Source organism: Psammomys obesus, unplaced genomic scaffold, assembly GCF_907164565.1.
Source record: "Psammomys obesus unplaced genomic scaffold, mPsaObe1.curated_primary_1811, whole genome shotgun sequence".
Lineage (NCBI taxonomy): Eukaryota > Metazoa > Chordata > Mammalia > Rodentia > Muridae > Psammomys > Psammomys obesus.
In genome coordinates, this window is record NW_026596125.1 from 16,843,664 (window position 1) to 16,864,356 (window position 20,693).

The 20,693-nt window shown below is 48.2% G+C and overlaps 1 long non-coding RNA gene across 2 annotated transcripts in view; it reads right to left on the reverse strand.

Moving 5' to 3' along the window:
* Positions 1 to 20,693, reverse strand: part of LOC129665056 (uncharacterized) — a 23,062-nt gene continuing 2,369 nt past the window's right edge. Inside the window, exons 2-4 of one of the 2 annotated variants that reach the window (XR_008718329.1) lie at positions 14,715 to 14,802; positions 11,912 to 11,996; positions 1 to 10,592 (exon numbers count right to left, since the gene is read on the reverse strand). This is a non-coding gene — a long non-coding RNA (uncharacterized LOC129665056). The remainder of the gene's footprint in view (positions 10,593 to 11,911; positions 11,997 to 14,714; positions 14,803 to 20,693) is intronic. The other variant, XR_008718330.1, reaches the window with a different exon arrangement.

Here is a 20,693-nt window from a genome sequence, read left to right on the forward strand (position 1 = left end):
CAAAAGCAAGAGGTTTTATTGCTATCGAGATAGGGTCGCCCCTCCAAAGACAGGAGACGACCCCGAACATGCAGAGCACAGGGTTTTTATACCTGAAAATCAGGTCTCTTTTGCTCTATAGTTTACAGCTGGTTGTAGATAGTTTACAGCTGGTTGTTTCTCAGAACAGTTCACCCCACCCTTCAAGAGCTCTCTGCACCTGGCTTCAATTCACATACCCACAGCTGTTTTTCTCCTTCCCAGGTGGCCCCTCAGCACAGTAGGTTGAGGGCTCAGCAAAAAGGCCATCGTGTTTGCAGGCCAAGTGAGCTCCAATTATTTAAAGCCACTCCACTCATCTAGGTATTAATAGAACTCTCAACCAGTGGACATCACATTAAAGCAGGAGGTTAGAGCATGAGCATTCATTGTTCCAGAAAGCTTTTAATCTGGTTCTGGCTTCTTGTGCCCACCCCCAGTCCCCACATCCATGGGGGAGAGCATCCTCCAGCTCAGGCATTACCAGAAACTCTGCTCTATGGACATCCATCAGCTGAGCTGAGCTCAGTGTGGAGAAGCACAGGTGCAGAGGACCTGAGTTTGGTTCTCGAGTCCCTGATGACAGTTCACAGTCATGTGTAATTCCAGGTCCAGGGTGTCTGGCATACTCGCCTGGACCCCATGGGCGCCCACACTCCCACGTGAGCACATGTACATACACAGAGGCACGCCCAGGTACACATTTTTAAAAGCTAAGCTGGCCCCACATCTGTAAGCAGCTCGTGTGCACGGGTAATTTTCAAATTCCTGTCTCCAGATTAGATCTCTTCCTTGAAGCCAGGCGTGTACATTCCGCTGGCTTCTCCACCCTCCATTTGAAAGGCTGCTCTACATTTCAGAACAAACAAGATTAAAGGGAACTGCACATCTCTCTCCTCCAAGGTTGTCTTCACTGCCTCAGCAAATAACAACACCTGTTTCCGATACAGTATGAAACCACCAAGGCCTTTGTTGCTCTTGTCCTCCATCGAATTCCATACCACATCGGCTGGCAAATGGAGTCAGTTTAACCTTCAGAATATCCACATTAGCAAGGTTCCACGGTCTGCCTACCGCCTAGCCCAGGGGACCACCATCTCCTGCACCTGTTTTAGAGCAAGGATCTCTGCACCTTTCAGGTCTCCCACAGTGTGTGATTGCCCTGTGGCCTCAGCAGCTGCACTCTAAAACTATCCTATTTTCCCTGAGACCAAGGTTCTTCACAGCTACCTCAGCCTGGGATTAACAGGTCCGTTCTTAGGACAGGAGGTATTCCCTGATGTGTGACTTTGACTTAAGAACTCTTAGCCTTGTTGATTTTTCTTAAAACGTGCCACAATCTAAGCGTTTTCCATCTGACTTGTCTTGTCCTCTCCGTCCTTCCTTGGGGCCAGACCTGCCTGGAAGTCAGAAGGCTCACAGCCTGTTCTGTCCCCCGCCCCTTCCTAGGCTTCCCACAGATGGCTCCCTTCCGAGGCTCAGTCATCCTGGCTTTCTGGAGGACCCAGACTCACAGCCTCCTCGTGGTGCTATTTCCACAACCACAGCCCCCGGACTCATCACACGGCAGCCAGACATCACCAAACGAAAGCCAGCATCTTCGCCAGGTCTGCAGGCCCTGCGCCGCTGCCCTGCTGCTCCCAGCCCTCTGCTGCTCCCATCAGCTACGGCAGTTTTCTAGCCACCAACCACGCTTGCATGCCTTTGCACAGACCTTCCTCTGGCATGCCTCTGTTCACACATGTATTTCTGACACCCCCCTTTCAGGTCTGTCATTCTTCATCCTCCTGTTCAGCTTTATTTTCCTTTCTGGAATTTCATTACAATTTAACACAGCATGCCTTATTTCTGTGCGTTTGTCTTCTGCCTTTACCATAGCCTTCCACGTCCCCAGCATGTAGGCTACTCAACAAACGTTGAATGTGTAAATGAACAAATTCTTGGTAAAACCATTTCTAAGGTTAACTTTTAAAATTACTTCATATACCCACGTTTGCTTTGCAACGTCTAAGTTTTCTGAGCCAGCTAGAGAGACCCTCACCACTGGCTGAGGGCCCTGGGCTGGGCGGAGAGCTGGCTCGGTGGTTACGAGCGCTTGCTGCACTGGCCTGCCACCGAGCTCAGCCTCTAGAGCCACAGTTCACAGTGTCTGATGCTCTCTTCTAGCCTCCTCAGGCACTGGTGCACACACATCCATTCAGAAAGTAGTCATACACCTAAAATAAAAAAATAAAATATTTTCTTAAAATTGAGGGCATGCTGAGAAGTGGTGGTGCATGCCTTTAACCCCAGCACTCAGGAGGCAGAGGCATGTGGATCTTTGTGAGTTCCAGGCCAGCCTGGACTCTAGAGCAAGTTCCAAGACAGCCAGGGCTACACAGAGAAACCCTGTCTCAGGCGTGTGCACAGGGGGGCGGATGCTTGGGTCTTCCTCTTGTTTGCTGCATATGAAATTATGTTGCAGTTTTGTAACAAAAAAGTTCAACTTATCACTAGCTTGTTGACAATGAAATGTGAAATGACATTTTGTGTCTCAAGGAAGCTCAGCCCAGAGTTAATTTGCAAGATTCTAGCCAGGACAGAGCTGAATGCCAAGGGAGTGAAGACTGTCTCTGACTCTCAAGACCATAAGTGACTCCAGGGAACACTGACAGTTATTTCTTCAAGCATAATGAGAAAAAAACAAAACAAATCAGGGAAACCTAAAGACTCTCCTAACTTCAAGACTATATGACAGCAAATGAACTTACTAACGTAATAAGGAGTAATTGGCTACACATTTTAATTTTGTGAGATTGAAATTTATTTTTAAAACATGCTTATTCTGGTGAACACAGACTGACTGCGACTCCTCTCGCCACATTCTTTTTTTATGGAGCATTTTATTCTTTGAGAACTCCATTCACACATGCAATGTAATTTGATTGTGTTCATCCACATACTATCCCACTCCAACCCCTCCTCCACCTTGTCCCCTTTCCAACTTCTTAACCACTTAAAAAATAATCCACTGCATTAGCTACTTCTCTATAGTTGTGATAAAAACACCACAATCAAGGTGACTTACAGCAGGAAGGGTTCACTTGGGATTGTTTGGTTTCAGGGGGTAAAGAGCAGGGAGGCGAGGCTGCAGGAGCTGCAGACTCAGAGCTCACGGCCTCAACCACAGCACAAAGCAAGGAAAACAAACTGGGTGCCTTAATACCAAAGCCCACCTCAGACACACTTCCTCCAGCAAGTCTTCACCACCCAGAGGGACCCCAACAATGCCCCCAGCTGGGGACCAAGTGTCCAGATGCCTGAGATGTGGGGGAAGAGGGGATAAATGGCAGCGTTCCTCACTCAGACCTCAACTCTCACTGAGGGTTTCCTGTGTGAACATCAGTGTACAGTTGGCCTCTGCAAGCTACCTGCAAGCCACCTCCCTGAAGAACAGTGCCCTCCCTCTCCCAGCCAGCAGCCACTACCAGCTCCCCCGCTAGGGGTACTGTCAGTGGATGCATTAGCCCAATTCTAGGTTGCTTAGGCACCTATGATGTCATCATTGGCCAAGCCCACAGGGATTAAAAAGGACCTCTGCCTCTCACCTCACTCTCTTTCTCTTGCTCTCTCCCCTTTCTCTGTGGTGCTCCCTCCCCTACCATCTCTCTCTCTCTCTCCTCCCCTCTCTCTCCACCTCCACCCAATAAACCTCTTTCATGTAATATCTGTTGTGCGCATCATTTTTAAAATAACAGGTACCCCTCCATCTGTGCTCACTGGTTTGGTCGAATGCTGGGATCAATACAAAGACAAACATGTCTTCATCTTCAAAAAGCAGCTTCTCGATGGGGACACAACAAGCGTTTTAAAGGCAGTTTGATTCTAGTTGTATTTTTAAGACAGGAAAAATGAATGAGGCATAATCACATTTTTATTTTAAAACCTGAGATTCAAATAAGAAGTCAAAGGGTCACAGACACTGGAGGCCTTCCTCTGACATACTGCTCATCTGCATGCAAATTGCGGATACCGTGACACAGGAACAGAAGCCACAAAGTGCCTTTTTGGCAGCTTGCCCTTCTCTGAATCCCGAGTTTTGAGGTCACAGGCAGAAATGCTGATGCTAGATCCCATCACTGATCCACCACCAGGAAGGTCAGACCTAACTGAAGAATTTCACAGACACAACAAAAGCCCAGGTACATGAGCCCATTCCTGCCCAGTGGGTAATGGCCCAGTAGAAATGCTTTTCTGGTTTTACAAATGAGCGATTGCATACACTTGCACTAATCCCAGACCTTCCAGAACCTCAAAGCCACAGGGTCCTCTAGAAATGCTTACATGTAACTGTTGTGGGGACACAGAAAATAGTCACACTGCTGACTCTCCTCTGAATTCCTGGAGGAAGCATGGCAGGGCTTTTCTTTTTTCTCTCTTTTCTTTTTTTTTTTTCCTATGAAATAGCAAAACCATGAGCCACAAGCTGTTTCCTGGGTGCTGTTAATACTTTCTGAATCACAGATGTGCAGTCCGAACAAGGAAGGTGGGAAGACTGAAAAATTATGGTGCCTTGGAGAGGAAACTGGGGTAGGGGGAGCATAGGCCCTTCACCCCAGGCTCTGCTCTGCCCTCTCTGCTGAGAAGGCAGGAAATGTCAGGTGCCATTGATAAAGCCCAAACTGCCACAGAGATAACATCTATTTTCCAACTGTCAAGGACACTAAATAAGCTATACTTTCTTCCAGCCCAAATAATGCATGTACAGGCTTCACTCATCTCTCACTCCTAAATATAAACAATACCACAAACTCCCAAAATCTGCCTGATAACTTTTTGTTTAGAGAAAAATTCTTAACCTTGTTATAAGCAATGCACTCTGAGCAATGTTAAAATGGGGAAGGAAGTTTTATAGCAACTACAGTGACCCTTTAGTTCCAGCCCCAGGGGATCTAGCACCCTCTTCTGACCTCCAAGGGCACCAAACATGCACACACTCTCACACACATACCCCCCCCCCCCACAGTGCACACGCATACATGCAGGCAAAACACTGGCACAGTACAACAAAACAAACAAATCTAAAAAGAAAGGAGAGAAGGAAGAAAAGGAGGAGGGAGGGTGGGAGGAATTAAGTGTGACCCCTGGAGAAGTCTATACCCGCACTTGCGCACACCTCGTCCTTGGCCTGTTTCTATTAAGCCTTGTGCTTAAGATCTGCATTATAAATATGTCCCAAGAAATGTCAGCTCTGCTTCATGTTGCCTCGCCCTGAAATTCACTTAGGCCAGGAATCTCAATTTTGGTTTCGCAAAGAATAGATATCCACAAGGTACAAGGAAGTCTTCTTCAGGGATGTTGTCTTAGTTTTTATGTTTACTTTTTTCCTGTTGCTGTGATTCAACACCCTGACAGAAAACAGGGAAGAAAGGATTGATTTTCGTTCACAGTTCCAGGCTTACAGTCTGTCACAGCAGATTATCATAGCAGGGAAGTCAGGATGGCAGAATCTAGTCACATTCACGGTCCAGAGCAGAGGAAGACAATGCAGGCATGCCTCTCTACACTTAGTCCGGCTCTGCACTTACGGTTTAGGACCCCCTGCCTAGGGCATGGTGCCACCCACTGTGGAGTTTTGATTATGTTACAAAAGCAAACATACTTTTGCTTAATCCCAAGTATGAGATGTTGGAATGCTTAACAGCTTCCTGAGAGGGCACATCAATCTTTGTCAGCTGGAAACTGCCTCGTGGCAGGGGGCGTGGTTTGTGAGGGAAAACAGTCTTGTGCAGACTGAGAGGGTATGAATAAGAGCAGGGCAGAAAGAGAAAGAGAGATGGTCCTAGAGAGAAACACTGCTGAGAATGCTTAAAGAAGGCCACTGCTGTTTGCTGAACTGTTGAAATTCTGATGAGGAGGAGGAAAATTGCTCTAAGGAACTAATTGTAAAAAGGTCTATATCCCTTGTCGCTACCAACCTTCTTTCTCTCCTACCTAGGGTCATAGGTTTGAATGGGGGTAGAGGTGTTTATGAACTCCAAATAAAATAGGTTTAAAAAAATTAAAGCCACAGCCCACTGTGGGCAGCTCCCCCCACACCAAGGAATAAAACCAAGATAATCCCTTGAAGACTTACCCAAAATTTTATCTAGGCATTGAGACTCTCTTCCCAGGTAATCCTAGATTGTGTGGAGTTGGCAACTGACAGGAATCACCATCACCTCCGTCCCTGTTTCCAGCAACACAAAGAAATCCGAGCTACACTGGGACACTGTGTGTGGTCATAGAACATTAACTGGAGAGTTTGAAGTCCTGTGCTCCACAAATTGGCTGCTAGCTGAGCTTTGTGGTTTTGCATAAGTGACAAAAAGTCTTATTTATCCATTGCTGCGCAACAAATGGCTCCAAATGTAACAGCTTACAACAAGGAGCACTATGATCCCCCAGTTTCTGTAGGCGGTTTGGAAGTGTCTCCACTGCTAAGAGACAGCAAAGAAGATGAGGTACTGCTCTGGCATCTGAAGGCTGGCTGGGTTGGAGGCTGCTGCCGAGGTCACTCACAAAGCCATCATCAACAGCTTCAGTTCCTGACCTGAGGGCCTCTCCACAGGGCAGCTTATGCTATGGCAACTGTCTTCTCCCAAAGAAAACCAGGGAACTGGGCAGAGGCTGCAACAGCACTGTAGCCCAGGCTTACAGGCAACACAGCACCAGCTCTACTGCGCTGCGCCTTCCTCGAGCGGACCCTGACACGCCGCAGGTGTGAGCACCGCAGGCAGGAACATGGAGGATGTCTTAGAGGTTGGCTAATGCTCCTTCTTCCCCTCACCTGAGAAGTGAAGTCTGAGCCATGTGACCTTTGGGTTGTGGCCTCTCTCCCCAGTGCCACTGCTAGACTTGCCTTTCTGCTCTCATGTAAAAATCCCTCCAACGTTTACCTTTGAGCCTTTTGACTATACCAACTACCACCCTCCTAAATGCTGCCATGTGTACACTTCCTGGCCACAGCCTCCCACCAGTTGGGGGTTGGTCTGATGCTTGTATTTTAATGCTAATTGCTGGGCCTCAAGATCTGGTTACTACCCTATCTTTGTTGTGTAAACATTATTCCTGATTGGTTGGTTAAAAGGCCTGTACCTGGGCAGGGTAGAAGGAGGTAGGCGTGGCTAAGGTTCCTGGGCTTCAGGGACAGGAGAATCATGGGGAGGAGACAGAGACTTGAGAGAGGAGGAAGGAGGACATCATGATGGATTAGCATCAAAGGAACCATGTGGGCCATGAGAAAGGACTCCAAGAATGTCATGGAAAGGCTCAGATGAAAAACACAAGCAAGTGTTTATAAAACTATGATGGAAGGCGGCCCAGAAAGGAATGGTGAAGGAGGAAGGCACAGGATGGGGGCAGGGACGTGGATGGTGAAGCCATTCAGACAGCGTAGGTAGAATATCTGCCTGGCCCAAGGTGTTATAAGGCAATTATAAAGTCTAACAGGTGTCTGTGTCTTACTGATTGTGATAGCGGGTTAGATAATATCACCATAATAATTATAGCGTTAATAATAAGCTTTGGCCTGAGACCATAAATTTACCACAACACAGCTCTCTGTGACTTCTACCTGGTTTACACTGCCCTCACAAGTCCGCCTTGCCAAGAGCTTCCAAGTCCATCTGGGCAGCCCTTCCCACTCCAAAGCTCTCCGGGCCTTGACTTCTCTCTGTCTCTGCTCATTTGCTCCATCTTGGTACCTGAATTTCTCGTCATCAAAACTGTTTAACTTCATAAGAGCAAACTCAGTCTCTCACACTATCATAAGGACCCTCTAGTCTTCCAATTTTCTGATCAAGTCATCCCAAGAGACGGATTGCCTCGTTGGAATTTCCAGAACACGGTCACAGCTATCTCTTTGTGTCAGCTACCTTCTCTATTCACTTTATTTGCACTTCAAATTGGAGTGTGTGCCTGTGTGTTTGTGTGTGTGTGTAGGTCAGGAGTCAACATTGGGTATCTCCTTAAGTCACTCTCTACTGTAACTTCTAAGACAGTTCTCTTATGTTACCTGAAAACACACTGATTCGGTTAGTCTAGCTGACATGGACTCCAGCGATCCGTTATTTCCACCTGTCTTTCCCCGCACCTGGGATTGCAAGTACATGTCACCATGCCAAGCCCTTTATGTGGGTCCTTGGAGGCTCTGCTTGCCCTGGCTCATTCCTAAAAGTTGTTTCTCTATTTTTTGCTCTCTCTAAATAAAGAACAGCCACCATATTGCCCAAGCAAACTTGACCTGAAACCTAGAAACCAAAAAGCAAAATAAATCTTCCCTCCCTTGAGTTCTTTTGGTAAAGTAACTACAGTAGTCAACTTTTCTGGAATACTGGGACCTCTAGTCTAGGTTTTCCACTGCCATTCTTGTTTTCCCCATCTGTTCTCCACACAGAAGCCCCTGGGGTAGCTGGTCCTAGGGGTACATACCTGCCATCTCACCATTAAGCAGGCCGAAGGGGAGAATCATGAGTTCAAGGCCAGCCTATGGGAGCCTATCAGGAAACAAACAAACAAGCAAAAACCCCAAACAAACACAGCAACAACAAAAGTCCACCTGGCTTCCAATTTCACTCATGGTGAGATTTGGACTCTTCATGCCAGGCTCTGGAGGAAGACACTCTGGCTGGCTAGTCACCACAAAGATGGAATTACCCTCTCCTCACAGTTCCTTTGGGATCTTGAGAAGGGCTAGTCTCACAATATCCAGTGCACAGCCATGAAATGTTAACTACCTCTTTCCTCCATAAACTTTCAATTTTTGGATGGCATTCATAGAGGTAAAATACATACCACTGATTGAATAGTCAGTATGCAATAAAATTTCATATGAAGAGAAATAATACATTATTTTGTTTTGAATATTATCAAAAGTTGCTCACCACTTTGGCAAATTACTTTATTATTGGCATGCTGCTGTTAATTTATAAGTAGGATCTAATAACATTTATTATTAGCCCTATAATTATTACAGTGGTATTATGTAATCTGCTATCATAATCAATAAAGGACACAGACACATGTTAGATTTGAGATTGCCTTATTTCACTTTGGACTGAAGAGATAATTCCGCCTACACTATCTCGTGTCTCCCAGCCCCCAGCCCATTCCATCTGCTTTGATGATTCCTATCTAGCCCACCTCCCATCCATAATTCCATAAATACTTGCTTATTCTTCATCTGGTTCACTTCCTCCATTCTCAGAGTCCTTCCTCCAGGCCCACGTGGTTCTCTCTCCACTAACCATGGCAGCTTCCTCCTTCCTTCACTCTTCCTGTCCGTCCCAGGATCCTTCTGTCCTCCAAAGCCCCCAATCTTAGCCACACCTGCCACCTTCTGCTCTGCCCAAGTGCAGGCCTTTTAATCAAGCAATCAGGGATAATTCATCACATAGGTACAGGAGGTAGTTCAACATTGTAACAATACCTCTGGCAGGGCAGTAACCAGATCTCAAGGCCCTGGAATCGGCATTTGCAGTCCCAGCACCAGACCAACCACCAACACACAGCACTCTTGTCGTCTGCCTCCGCAGGGCTACACTGCACTGGGTACACTCAGATTCCACGGCCATTCTACCCTGAACGCATTTACAGCTGCGACTCTCGTGCTGACTCCACGCACAGCTTAACAGCACGACTATTTCTTCATGTCTTTTCTTGTAGTCAAGTCTCTGGGTGTGTTAACATGCCCAAAATTGCATTCACTCAGTTTCAAGTCTGTTCTCTCAAACTCGGCTGGCTTGAGGATCCAAGGCCTCCTGGTTGAGGGCGGGGGGATCAGGCCTCCTTGGGAAGGGTGCCTGTTCTTTCCAAGTCCCTTTCTGACCCCCATGGATGACTCCAGATTCAAAACCAGTCAGATCTCAACATGCTCCAAGGAGACGCACACCAAGTTTAGTGCAGGAGCATATGGCTTATATTTTGGAAGAATTTCCATATTTTGCTAGTGTACAAAAGCCTAAGGAACACGTTGTCAATTAATTTGGAGAGTGCTACTCCAGAGAGGAGACAAGCCAAAGTTAGGTAACCCCAATTGCGCTCATACGGACGCTTTTAAAGCGATGCTCGATTGAACGTGTAAGTGCTGGTGCAGCCAGAGTGGCTCTGACGCTTTCCTTGGCTGGTTGAACTCTGGGCTCAGTATTCCATAATACTGACGTTAGAGTGTTCTTGACGCAGACGTGGAGGAATGTGAAGCTCATTCATCAATTGTTGCCATCCCCCGCCGTGTTGATCGGGAAGCTGGAGAAGGTATCTGTGGACCAGATGTGATGAAATGCTGAGTGGGGAGTGCCAGCATCCTTGAAAGGCTCTGTGGCGGTGGAGACAGTGATCACTGCTGCGGGGATTACCTTGATCACAGTGCATAGGACGCTCCTGGTGTGGCCAGGCACCTAACCGCCAGAGTCAAGCTGGGAGCGACTGTTGTAATGGCAGCAGATGTTTCTTCAGATAACCGATGTCTCGATCTGGCAAGTTATTAATCAGGATGCTCATGGGACTGGGTTGGAATGGAGCATCACTTGGTCTTGGAGCTGAAGAGCTGAGTCAGGCTGTATTAAGAGAGCATGCAGGTAAACCTCTTACTGAGCATCTTAAATTGGGCAATTCACCAGCAGAGGACCTCATTTGATAGGACGACCATGTCCTCTTGAGGAAAGACCAACAATAATGCCACAAATATATAGTAAACCTTCTCCAATTGTCTCCTGTAGGCATAAGGCTATTATGTAATTCAAATGCTGATTTCTCAATCCACCATATCTGGTTGCAATCCTTGTTCTGAGAATCTCCTGCTTCAATGTTGTGTAAACACTACTCCCCAATTGTTCCCTGATATGCCAATAAAGCAGCTTACAGCTAATCACTTAGCAGAGGAAGAATAGGGCTGGACTTTCTGCCAGCCAGGGGAGGAGGAATTGGAGGAGGAAGTAGGGGTTGGACATGGGAGAGGTCCAGGGGATATCAGGAGAGAGAGCTGCAACAGGAGACTACAAAGTGCGAGTATCTCTGCGATGCATGCTGGGAGGAAGCCAAATTAGCTTAGAGGGTTAAGAATAGATTAATAACTGCTCAGTTCTTGTGCTGTGAAGCTTGTTAAAATAATATAACAGAGACACCGATTATTTGTGAAATAGCCGGGTTAAGAGACACAATATTATAGAAATAACTGTAACATTTTGGCATAGCAAGTTGGGGAGAACTTACACAAATCCAGCCAGAACTTACATAGAATCTAGTCTTAAAGAGAAAGCAGTTTCTTAACTTTGTTTATTACGAAAGCAACAGCGGTTTCTAAGGCAAGAGCTCACAGCTTCCTGATTAGACACACACACGCACACACACATGCACACACATGCAGAACAGCAAGGCCTCCAGCTGGTGAGGCAGTTCTCTTAGGAATTCCTTGCTGAGGAAAAAAAAAATTGGCTTTTTAACACAAGCAAGCTTCTCAAAGCCAGACTTTCCTAGCCAAGGTGGAAAGCTGAATCCCTCTGAGAAGGGGTTCATGCTGGCCTCTCATGAAGGAGGCTAGAGGGGCAGACACTTATGGACCAGATAACTTCTCAGAGTGGGGCAGGAGACTGGATCTAACAAAGGAGGGGACAATAAGCCTCTCTCTGAAAGCAGGAGCCAGACTGAGAAGCCTCAAGCATCTGAACTGGTAAAGTCTAGAAGGGAAGCAGGGTCTAAGAAAATAAAGTCTTTAGGGAAAAGTTTTGAGATTATGGAAAGCTAACCAATTGGGGCACAGCCAGCTGGGACCTGAGCCTGTGACCCAGAGCAGGTCCCAGGGCCAGCTTTTATATGGGAAAGCCACAAACAGGTGCACTGGCAGCACTTAGGCTGTCTAGACAAAGTGCTCTCTAACCTTTAAGCTCATTGGCTAAGTCTCACGTCAGAGGAGTCGATGGAGTTTCCAAGACCTGAGGACCTCATGTTGGGGAGCTTCCAGGCTAGAAAAACAAGACATCATAGTTAGGGCAAGGAATGTAGGTCAAATAACGTTAGAGGCTAAGGCTAAAGTATAATTGTTAGAATTCTTGTCAAGTTTTATCACAACATTCCTCCCTTGAGTTGTATGGAGCGTGAAATCATTGACTTGAGGATGTTTTCTATAAGCAGGGGATTATAATGGGATTATAATAGGACTGTAAGTTGGACAGCAGACAACCTTTTATTTATAAAGGAGGCTAAGACATTAATAACACAAGGCCCAAGGGTCAACACCAAGCACAGGAAACCTACCAGGGCTGTGATGAGCCAGGTTAAGCAAGGAGGTTAAAAGGGTTTCATGCCACCTCGTCGACAGTGTTCTCCGTTGCTCCCCATCAAGGAGGTTGTTTTTATTTCAGCTAGGCTGTTTCCGAGCACGCAGAGCATTAGCGTAAACACCACACTGTTCTCCAAGGGCCACACATAAACCTCCTTCTTTAAGAACAGCAAGTCTAGGGCCCTTCAATTCTGTAGGACCACTTCAGCTGAGGGGTCCGCTTGTTTTGTAGGGAGGAGGGGCTGAGTGGAGCTTCATCAACTTGCTCACTGAGGTGTTGGTATTGCTGGTGTCCTGCAGTCAGGGCCACAGCTATCCTAACCCTGCCAGCACCGGTGTCAGAACAGGCTGCTGGCTTCTGTCACAGGAGACCGACGGGATGCCTCCCTCTGTACCTTCATAACAGGAAGCCTGGGGTAAAACTTGTGCTGATATGATAATTCACACTCTTGCTCAGTGATAAAAGGGCTGACAGAGAGACAAGGAGTAAGTCCTGAAGTACAGGCAAACCAAAACCCTTTGGAAGCAGCCAGGAGGCTGTTTTCTGTTGACCCAATGGAGTTAGAGCCTTCTATTAAATGCATGTCAGGATTATGACGTATTTGAACGTAAGTGAAGTGTTTAGGGGTTACTCGCATGACCTAAACCAAGTTCCATTTCCCTAAGGTGAGGGGAATGTCCCACAGACAAGAGGGGAGGACCAACTTGAGGTTCTGGAAAGGTTTGGGATTTGTCATCGTTATACCTATATAGTTTGTGTGGGGGTGCTGGGGTTTAAAAATGCCAGCAGTCATGCTGGGCTGGGAATCATTTAGAAACATAAGTAGCTACAACGGTGTCTATCAAGGGGGATCCATGTAATGGAAGGGGTCTGGGAGTCCTGAGGAAGGAGTTGTGGTGGGCAGGTTTGCAAGTGCAGTCTCCATCCCAGAAGGGTCACTGGGCCCCTGGTTAGGGAGGAGAACCTCAGAGACTACTCCTAGAGGCCCAGGGTACCTAGGATGGTATGGCTTAGCTAGCGTCCGAAGTGTGAATACGGTTTCCCGGTCCTAGCTGGTAAAATACACTCTGAGTCTGCGTGTTCTCCTGGTGTCCCCGTCAGCATAAGGAGGAAGCATGCCCCATCTCTTTAAGGCGACAGTGACCAGGGCACCTTACAGCCAAGATTGTTTTTAAGTTTTATAGCCACCAACTCGCTCAGGTTTCTAACCCTTGGCCCAAGTAAGGCCAATAGGGACAATAAAACTCTTCTCTGTCCTGACAACAGCCCATCTCAGCCCCTTCAGGCAGGCAGGCAGGCAGGCAGGCAGGCAGGCAGGCATAAAACCGATGTCCTGCTGAAGGCTTTTCCTCCTCAGTGTTTGGGTTGGCACCCAGTGGTAAAATAAACCAGGGATGGTCCCAGGACCTAGTCATAGGTGGCAGAGGTCTACCCTGAGCTACGCGGGCTCCTGACAGATGCAGCGGTCAAGCTCTACCTGTTCTCCTGTCTGAGCGCCTCCATGGCCAGGCCTGTGATCTGCACTTTTTTGAGCCCTGTGCTTTGGCGAGATACTGGACTCAACAAGCAAACCAAAAGGATCGGAGGGAGCCATCAGCAGCCAGTCTTATCTTTAGTGGGCCCTCCGGATGCGGTCTGCCCACCCACTGTTGGTCTGAGTCCTGGTATCTCCAAGGAACAAACTTCAGGTGGGAATGGTGGCTCCAGCTCAAATTCTGTCAACTTTCACAGCTGTTGGGGGGGGGGGTCATATCACCCTTCCACCTTGGAGTCAGAGTTTTTTGGCAGTGCCTCTGGACCAGATGAGGTCTCCTGGTTTGAAGCCATGGGGCTTGGCAGGTAGAAGTGCCTAAATATCACTGAGGAGAGGGAAGGTGTTGTCCTGGGCAGTCTGTAGGGCCTGGACACATTTAAGAAATTTGTTTTCGGACATTTCATCCAATAGGTCAGCCTGAGGCTTTGGAATGAGAGGCAGAGACATTCATAGTCTCATCAGGACAAACACGGTCTCATCAGGAGTGAGACCGTAGGTACAGTGGGCATTTCACACCTGGAACAGGGCAAAGGGTAGGAGGGCTGTCCAGTCCTTGCCAGTTTCAAGGGCTAATTTGGTCTCCTTTAAGGTCCAATTCACCCTCTCTACCTGTCCTGTACTCTGGGAATGATATGCACATTATAATTCCCAGTTAGTCCTCAGCACCCTTAGAATGCCCCGTGTTCCCTGTAAGAAGAAGGCTGGCCCACTGTCTGAGCCCAGAGATGAGGGCCGTCCATGCCTGGGAATGAGGCCTCCAGTAGTTTCCAGATGGCAGTGTGGGCAGTCTCCCTCTTGGTAGGGCGGGCTTCAGTCCACCCTGAAAAGGGGTCTATAAAACCTGACATGTTTATAACCATACCAACCTAGCTTGTCCTTGAGAAGTCTGCTTCCCCGTGGACTCCGGGACTCATGCCTTTCACCCTTTTGGACACATAATAAAGTTCCAGTCAGCTATAAAGAAAAGTTAAATAATGGCATTTTGAGAAAAATACATGAAATTGGAAATCATGTTGCTAACTGAAATAAGCCACTCAAAAAGAAAAAAAATCATTTTTTTTCTCCTATGGAGATTCTCTGCCTTTGAGTGTCTGTCTTTCTCTGTATAAGTTTATGTCTGTGTAGGTGATGGAACATGAGAGGGCAAGATAAGATCTGAAAGGAGGTGGGGAAAGAGTAAAGGGCTGTGACATGGAGGCAGAAGGGACAGGAGACGCAGAGAAAGTGGGAAATGTTATTTATTTAATCTGTGTGTGTGTGTGTGTGTGTGTGTGTGTGTGCGCGCGCGCAGTGCCGTGCCTGCAGGAGCCAGGAGAAGGTGCTGGATTCCCAGAGCTGGAGCTGTGAACCACCCAGTGTGGGTGCTCAAAACTGAAAAGCAGCAAGTGCCCTAACTGCTGAGCTACCCAACTGCTGAAGCCATTAGGTTTCTCTCACTTAAGGAACTTCTTTAAAACTCTAAGTGGGAGTTGCCGGTCTGTGCAGCTGGACCCACTAAAAAGAACTGCGGTTTCTGCTTTATCTGTTGTAGGCTGTGGGGGAGGGGTGGCAAAGCAGTTCTCCCTCAGCCTTTCCCCTCGTGGGGCAGCTGGCACCCTATTAGGCCTCTTCCATCTCCGCTCCCCCACGCAGTGGGTGTTCTCAAAAGCAGACCTTGAAGTAAAGACGTGATTGCAGTGGTTTACTGCAGATTACACAGAAAACGCGTGTGCGGGAGAACAGGGGAGAAGCAAAATAAGCGGAAGAGGGACACTGAGGTCCCTACGGCAGTCACTGGGTACCGGCTACCCCGGGAACTTCAGGAAAAGTGTTTGTAATCCTGCTCAGCATCCCTCCCAGGATCCCCCATGAAGAACAGGACCTCCCAGTGCTCAGCCGCCAGGTTCTCAAGTCTTCCTGGGTGTAAGCTCCGCTGTTTTTCCAGGAACAGCAGGCTTTCCTGCAGACAGTTCTCCAGGGCTGAACCGCTTAAGAGGCGCTGCTAAAATCCCTTCCGTGGGAGTGTAAAGACTGTCCACTCTCACAGTCCCACAAGCCCGGGAGCGAACTGATCCCATCAGGGTGAGCTCCGGAAACCCATTAATTTGCCAGGCTTATTACAGTCCAATGGGCGGCCTCAGACCAGTCTCACTGGAGAGTCCCCACTGGCACAGAAAATGACCCCCCCACCCTCGAGGCTGCGGAGATTCCCAGAGATGGCGCCCTGTGCCCCACCCCCACATACCCTCCAGCCAGGGGCTCTCAACCTAGTGCTGAGACCCTTTAATTCCGCTCCTCATGTTGTGCTCCCCCAACCATGAAATTACTTCATTGCTACTCAGATGCCTGAGGTACAAGCTATCTGGTACGCGGCCCACAAGGGGGACCCCGTGTGAGAACTGCGTCACTCTCCCCAAAGGCTCTGAGGAGGTTTTCTGAGGCCCCGCGTTTCGCAGAGGAAAACATTCCCACATCCCACACTTGGGACCAAAACAAAAACACACGATTCGCTGAGTTTCCAAAGAAACCAGAAACATCCACTTCACCCGCCCTTTAAAAATGATTCTCAAATCTCTTCCCCAAGCCCAGATCTCTCTTCTAACTTCTTAATCCAAATTTATCTCCTCACACCTGACAGCTCTACAGAGAAGCAATGTACGCTAACCAAAACTACATGCTAAAAACTGCCCCCTTTCTGTCCTCTCCGTGTTCCCTACTGTGCATATGAGTTGCTCATGGGTGGCACATCTGCACATGATGGTGCCCATGGGGGCCGGAGGTCCACCTCAGGGGCAGTCTGCTTCCTTTTGTAGACAGGGTCGCTCATGGCTTGGCGCTCACTGATGGGCCTGCGAGCTCCAGAGGCCTCCGGTCACCATGTCAGTGATGGGACTGCGAGGGACTGAGCCAGCACCTCGCTCGCTCTTCTCTGTCCTGGGGACTGAACTCGGTTCCTCCAGCAGGTGTGGCAGGCTCCTTACTGGGGTCTCTCCAAGCTGCTCATCGTCTGCGACTTCATGTTCACATAATTTCTGCTAACCTCATCCAAGCCAGAAACCTAGCAATATTTGGCTCCTCCTTCTCAGTCATGTTTCCTGTAAGCTGAAAATTTTGGTTGACCTGACCTCGGTTTTCGCATCCACCATGCCCCTCCTGTCTGACGGGTTACTAGTGCCGTAGGTTAGGCTGGCCCCTAAGCTTCTGTAAGACGCTTTAAGATTGTAAATGGTTCCCTGCCTCTACTCTGCCCTTGCCAAGCCAGCCCTGCACGGTGGCCGCACAGTTTAGCCCGAGTCTTCACAAGGCTCGCTGGAAAAGCCTTCGGTCCTCCGAAACTCCCCTTTCCTGCTTCACAGAGGCGCCTTTCAACACTGGGAGAGGAAGCTGTATTTCCTTCCTTCCTTTGAAGAATGTGCTTTTAAAGGCTGAGCTCACTTTTAGGTATCGGCATGCAGTGCCTGCATGTTTGTCTTCGTACCAAGTGCTGTCAGGTGCCCACGGAGGCCTGTCCCACCTCATCCCGCTGCCCACGCATCCTTTCGGCGTCCCAGTACAGCGATGCCGGTCCCCAGCAGGATCAGCGGTCACCAGTCAGGTGAATGGCTTTGGAAATGGTACACAGCCCTGCTCCTTCCTTGCTTCTCTTCTGGGCTTCTTTTGACGAGAGAGTTAACCAGGCAGCAAACCAGAAAGCAGATACAGACTACTACCATCTTTTGGGGGTGGAGATTTCCAGACTGAGGACTGATTGGATTTCAAGTCCTGAGCTTGGGGGAGCGCAAGGTTTTCCTGTTCAGGGATTGGTGGGTTTCTGTGGGAGGCTCAGCGATTGGTGGATTTTCCTGCTCAGGGATTGGTGAGGTTTCAGACAGACTTTTCACATAAAATTAGCATAATCTAGGAAAGGTTGGAGATAGCCTCTGTGACAGAGGCTGGAACTGCTGTTATGGCAGAGAGGTGTGGGCAGGTGGGGATGTTAACTCATGCCTCAAGGGGGTTCACACTTGAACTCTAAGCTAAACAAAACAACTTTCCTTAAGTAAACTATGAACTTACACTAAGGGGTCAGGTCCCTGGTCCCTGCCTGGCAGTGCTAGAACATGTAAAGCTTCCCGCCTTGGAGGAATGGCTACATTGTTGCCAGAGATAGCACGGGAGTTCACAGAGCAGTTCCAGTTGCCGCCCCCCGCCCCTTCCCTGTCAGTAGCAGCCTTAGCAGAGGCCTCAGGTGCTGCTTTCTTGGCATCAGCTTCTCAGTTTCTCCAGGCTTCTGATCTCAGGTCCCAGGGCTCTGGAGTCTTGAGGTGTTGCTGTCCTGAGGTAGAGAGAGGCCAGCACAGCCTGGAGATCCGAGCACCCCCTTCAGGGACCACAGTGGGTGGCACCCAGGGGAGCTGAAAAGCTGATAAGAGGCCACCCGGGGGAAAATGTAAGAGGAGTCGAGGCAAAATATGAAGCAGCTGGGCCTGGCTGCTGGGCCTCCTCAGACAGGGGCCTGGACACTTTCTGAAAGGTACACAAAGTTTATAAAGGAGTCACCTGTAGAGGAATTTTAATTCAGAACATGGCTACTCTGGCAAGGGATCACATCCAAAGACCTTCTAGGTCTGCAGATCTGTTAGGTCCAGGCGTGGAGGTACACACCTTTCATCCCAAACTATGATGGTGAAGTTAGTTTGTGGAAGGAAACACCCATGTTTGAGATTGAGTGGCAGAAACAGTGATGAATCAAGAGAAAGACTTGACAGAGTAAGATACACCCAACTCTCATGAGAAGAGGGAGGAAGGGGAAGCTACTTAAGGGGCAACGCAGAGGAGAGGAGGCAGTTTTAGAGAGAGAGGTTGAATGAGAGAACAAGCTAGACAGGTGAAGACAGAATGCGCCAGAGAATGAGAAAAAGCCAGATGATTGGAGCAGATTGCTTGAGTTAGTTTGAGGCCAACCAAGCAGAGCAATTCAGGGGCCAAGAGAAAGGCAGTCAGCTGGGAGAGAAGTTTGAGCAGGAACAACTGAGTTGAGCCAGCCAGCCCAGGGCTCAGAGAGAACAAGAGTGAGTTTATTCAGCAGTAATCCTCTGAGACAATGATACAGGTGAATAAGTTTCCTTTACAGTCTCCCTGCTGCTTTGGTTCAGCATTCAAGCCAACCACCTTGTCTTAGTCTAGGCCTTGAACGGGGAGTAAATTTGCCTCAATTTTGAAGGCCTTGGCCAGTGCCTTCTCTATTCCTAGCTGCTGCTGGGCACTGTCATGTGGCATCGACTCTTGAGGCTTTTAAGAACATGTTGTTCCTCTTACTGGAAGTATTCCACAGTCTTCCTTTGAACCCGGTGCTCTGGATTTGTATACGTGTTCACTGGAGTGAGCTGTTTTCATTCTTGTTCTGTATGTAATGGATGCCCTGAACCTGGAAACTCATGCCTTGAATGAACAAGTTATTCCTTTATTCATTAAATAGTCCCAATTTTGTTACCACCACTGGCCTTAATTAGGGTTTTCATTGATGTGAAGAGATACCATGGCGACAGCAACTCCTATAAAGAAAAACATTTGGGGCTGGCTTACAGTTTCGAGGTTTGGTCCATCATAGCGGGAAGCATGGCAGCCTGCAGGCACACACGGTGCTAGAGGAGGGGAGAGGTCTGCATCTGATCCCCAGGGAGACTGTGCCACCCTGGGCATAGTCTGAGCACGCATGAAACCTCAAAGCCCACCCCACGGTGGTACACTGCCTCCACAGCGGCACACCTATAGTGCCTCTCTCTATGGGTCAAGCATTCAAACACATGCGTCTATGGAGCCATCCTTGTTCAAGCAGCACAGCACTAGCTAGGCCCTCTAGTTAAAAACAGCTCTCACCTCTAACTGTGAACTGGCCTGTTGTCTTCGCGTTTTTAATGGTAGTGTGCTGGCTAGTTTTATGTCAACTTGACACAAGGTAGAGGGAAAAGGGACCCTCTACTAAGAAAATGCCCCACCAGATAGGCCTGTGAGCAAGTCTGTTGCATTTTCATGATTAATGACTGAGGTGGGGAGCCTGGTCTCCTGCCTCCAGGTTCCCGTCCTGTTTGAGTCCCTGCCTTGGCTTCCCTCCCAGTGGAGTGTGACCTGAGAGTTACACGCTAAAGTAAGCGCTTCCCTCTCCAGGTTTGTCCCGTCCAGCAGGAGTTCAACGAGTTCCTAAGGAGGGGTGAAAACAATGAAGTGGAGACAAGGAGACACAAAGAATGAGAGTAGTCTATAGTCTGACCTCGCTCTCGATTATTTGAAAAATTTCACACAACTTTATAGGGAGAAGGCAGGAAGGGAAAATGTGTCAGCAATATAGTTTACAAAACATGACAGGGTGATTAATGATGATGCAGAACACCGCAAGAATGTTTACTAAAAGAGATACTACAAGAATGTCAGCTAAGGTATCTCAAAATGTCCAGCCTGACGCACAGATGTCTCATGGGTTCCGGAAATGTAAATCTCTCACCTACGACCTTGTTGCAGCTGTCTGTAGCTTTCCACTAGCTGGCCTTGGCTCCCAGCACAGGTTGCTTTTGCTGTTTTATCACAGCCATAGAAAGCCTACCTAAGACAGACAGGGCCTTTTGTAACCCAGGATGGCCCAGAATGCTAAATGTTGTCCAAGCTGGCTTTGAACTCCTGACCCTTAGAGCTGGGATTATGGGTGTGCACTATACCTGGCTTTTCACCAGTCTTTAGGAAATGTTCCCATCTTTTTTATATTAGTTTTTAGCTTCTATGGTCTACCCTTACTTTCTAGGCCTTCCTTCATTGTTCTCTAATGCTGTGTTTTAGAAATAGCAGATCATTCTTGCTATTGGAGAATATCTTCTTCTGTTCTTAGACAGTGG